The following is a 4285-nucleotide window of genomic DNA, read 5'->3' on the forward strand; positions in this document are numbered from 1 at the left end:
GTTCTCCTTTCTGATTGGATAAAATCAGTATCCTGACCTGGCCAGATGATGGTCCACAGACAGATACGTGATCAATTCGACTTGGAAATGTTTTGAGAAGCACGTGCTTTAGAGCAAGGGTTCCCAAACTTTTTTGTCTCAGGGCACCCCATAAATATTTTTTTAATCCGAGGCACCCCTACATTATAATTTTCACTCCCAGCACCTTATATTTATAGCATATCGTCTTTGTCGGGTGGAAACCTTGTATGTCCAAAACCGTTTTGTGCGACAGTCTTGTATGAGGAAGCAGGGCTTTGCTTTACCAAAAGACGTACACATTTGAAACTTGGAGATACAAGGTTTCTGCCCGACAGTGACAATATTTTAGTGATAATGTTGCGAGGAAAACGTTGAGATAATAGCCATTTTGGTTAGAACTGACTGAAAATAACTTTGTACTACATGTTAAAAATGATACTAAAATTCCAAATATTATCAAATGATCTCGCGGCACTGGACTGCCGTCACGGCACCCCAGGGTGCCCCGTCACCCACTTTGAAAACCCCTGCTTTAGAGTGTCTGTATCTATCCAGTCTATGCTGTGCAGCCAGCTTCCATGCAGAAGGAAAAAAAAAGTTCCTTTTGAAGTCAATCTTTTTATTTCTCCCCTCGAGGGGAAAACCGTTAGAGTGCAGATGATCCCTGTTGCCTGGAGACCCGTAACCACGGTGACTAAAGGTATTCACTGGACTCTGGTTACGGACCAGACAGAGGGTGGGAAGAGTCAACCAAATGTATATGACAGTTTCTCTTTTTTTTTACCTCGAGTTTTTATACAGTCTCAGAGTTAAAGGTGGTGTTTTTTGTTTGTTTACCCCTTAAGACCGGGAAGGGAACGCATTATTATGGATTATTACCATTATTATAACCATTATTATATGCTTTAATGCAGGGGCCTTAGTTGAGAGAGAGATGAAGCAGGGACCCCCACAACCTGTTCACGGATTCCATATAGTTTCATTGTTTGACAGCACAATCATCAGTGTATTTTGAATTCATGTTAATGTGTGTTTTCAGATATTTAACCACTTGAACCGTCTATGCTTACTTGACCTTTCACTCTGTACTTAGTCTGCTCTTTTTCCCCTCTACACCAGAGCTCTTTGCCAAAAAATAGCCGATCTACAAGCTCACAACGCCTCGCGCTGCGAGGCGTTGTGAGCTTGTAGATCTGCTATTTCTGGCTAAAGTTCTCAGATTATGGACGCTAGAGTTCAAGTGGTTAATATATAGGAGGAAAAAAACAAGTTCCTATCACACAAAGATTTGGAGGACCCCCTGTAGTAACTCTGGGGACCCCCTAGGGATCCCAGACCCCCTGTTGAAGACCCCTGCTTTAAAGGAGTAGTTCACCCCCAAAATGACTTTTCTTCTATTGATTACTCACGCCATGGAGACTTGAGTTCAATAATATTTTTTTGTATTTGTCGCATTCCTAAGACGAAAATGTTATTATAGTAAATTTACCTCCATTGATTCCGGATGGGGACCCAAATGCATTTGGGTCCCCATCCGGAATCAATGGGGGTACATTTATGGTAATACATTTTCTTGTCTTAGGAATGCGACAAAAAACTACAAATATTATTGAACTCAAGTCTCCATGGCGTGAGTAATCAATAGAAGAAAAGTCATTTTGGGGGTGAACTACTCCTTTAACTATTGAAAAATAGCAGATATACGCTGCGAGCTTGTAGATCTGCTATTTTTGAAAAAAAGAGTTTGCAAGTCCTTCGAATATTTTGACCTGATTCTATAAATGTCTTCTAAATAATGGAAGGTTTTTATGTCAGTGACCCCCGCTAGGATTATACGTATTTGCCTGCCGACCCCCGGCCGTCTCGAAATATTATATATTATCAGAGACCCCTCAGAAGCAAATCTTTGAGTTACAAAAATAGCAGATCAACAGAATCGCAGCGTGGCACTGAGTGTCACACTGCGAGCTTGTAGATCTGCTATTTTTAATAGTTAAAGCATGGGTCTTCAACAGGGGGTCCGGGACCCACAGGGGGTCCTCAGGGTTACTACAGGGGGTCCTCCAAATCTTTGAGTGATAGAAACTTTTTTTCTGCTTTTTTATAATAACCACTTGAACCCTAGCGTCCATATTCTGAGAACTTTAGCCAAAAATAGCAGATCTACAAGCTCACAACGCCTCGTGCTGCGAGGCGTTGTGAGCTCGTACATCGTCAATTTCCGGCAAAGCAGTCTGGTGTAGAGGGAAAAAAAAGAGCAGACTAAGTACAGAGTGAAAGGTAAGGTTATGTATTGACGGTTCAAGTGGTTAAATATCTGAAAACACAAATTGTCATGAATCCAAAATACAGTGATGATCGTGCTGTCAAACGATGAAACTATATGGAATCTATGAATAGGTTGTGGGGGTCCCTGCTTCATCTCTCTCTCAACTAAGGGGTCCTTGGAATGAAAACGTTGAAGACTCCTGAGTTAAAGAATAAAATAATGGTTAAAATGGTTCCAGGTCTTGTGGTGTAAGTGTACAGTAATCCCCACAAAGACCGTTTTGTTAACTTCAGTTTTGTTATTGTTTTGTTGGGGTATGATTTTGTCTGCTCATTTATTTGCTTCATCACTTCCAAGCACGTGCTTGTCCCGTCGTTTCCTGTATGGCTTCTTCCTCCTGATGGATGAAATTGGCATCCATGACCGGAAAATGTATTTTTCCATTTACTAAAGAATCAAAGAGAGGGGGGGACACTGTTAATGAACACTCTATAGGGCAGGGGTCGGCAACCCAAAATGTTGAAAGAGCCATATAGGATCCACCCTGGCCACAATATGACTTCCGGTTGGTTCTAGCGGAAGTGGCGGAAGTGCTGTGCTTAACAGAAGTTACGTCATGCGTTGTAGTCTTCCGTTGAAATTCTCACGACGGAAGTTGAACAGTCTCTGCCTGATATTGTCACCAGGCTTTTCTCTTCGCAGATGACTAACAGCCTATATAGGACCCAAAAAAACAAATCTGTCTGAAGCTGCAACAAATTAAAAGCATTATAAGCCTTATAATGAAGGCAACACATGCTGTAAGTGTCTATATTAGCTATATTAGCCTACTATCAAAATGACTAAGTAGGGCTACAAATACATAATGAGCATTCATGAGTAAATGTTTATTTTCCCTGCAGCGCATCCTGGAGAGAATGTTGAAATTTTATATTTATTCTACACATTTTTACAGCATTGTAAAACGTTAAGATTGTTTGTGTCATGTCTGTCCTCCTACAGAAACCATATTAAAACATATATATATTATACAAATATATTTCCCCCCCCAACTTTTTCCATTTTCATACATTTTTGAAAAAAGAGCCACTAGGGCGGCGCTAAAGAGCCCCATGCGGCTCTAGAGCCGCGGGTTGCTGACCCCTGCTATAGGGCATAGCGGCGATGGCCATGTTGTGGTGCCACTGATAGAAAAACTGTTAACTTTCACCATAGACATTCCCAGAAATATTTATGTACAAATATTTGAATATTTAATTATAGTATGTGCTATTATTTGCGGTCTTCATTTTGGTTCCAGGCTTAAAATAATGTGTATAAATATTTTCTCTTCCTCTATGGGACAAACATTTATGGGTTTTCTATAATGTGGCACCACAACATGGTGCACAATAAGGCATTAACGACTTGTGATTTTTGCAAGTCGACTCAACTCGTCAAATAGCCTATATAGAGGCAGACATTTTGAAAATAGCCGATCTACATGCTCACAACAGAGACCAGCTGAGATCCATGTGTGATTTGTAACGCTCTGACTGGGACTAGAAAAACACATCATCTTTCATGCTACACCTGGCTCTATTTTTGTCCAAGTGCCTTAACTCACTTAGCGCCGAGCGAGCCAGATTTCAATATGAATCTGCGCTTATAACGCCAGGAAATAGCTATATTGAATCCCCAAAATCACATTACATAAACAGGTACACGTGCCTGCGGATGCCACAAGATGACCACTAGAGTGAGCCATAGCTCATAGACTTTCCATGGTCCCATGTTAAGTCAGAATAAAAAACAAGGTTCATGACATAACAGGATGGTACAATGACATGCTCTCCATTGACATTCAATGGACAGGCCGCGGGCCGCCATTTGAGCTCAATACTGCTCAATTCGTGCTTGATCGTCTCAAACCACCATTGGTATGGGCATCGAAACGTATATAGATGCCACACAGAAAGTTTCCGAATCAAAATCCGACCTAGTGAAGCTACGTGA

This window comes from Nannobrachium achirus, assembly GCF_963921795.1.
Source record: "Nannobrachium achirus genome assembly, chromosome: 2".
NCBI lineage: Eukaryota > Metazoa > Chordata > Actinopteri > Myctophiformes > Myctophidae > Nannobrachium > Nannobrachium achirus.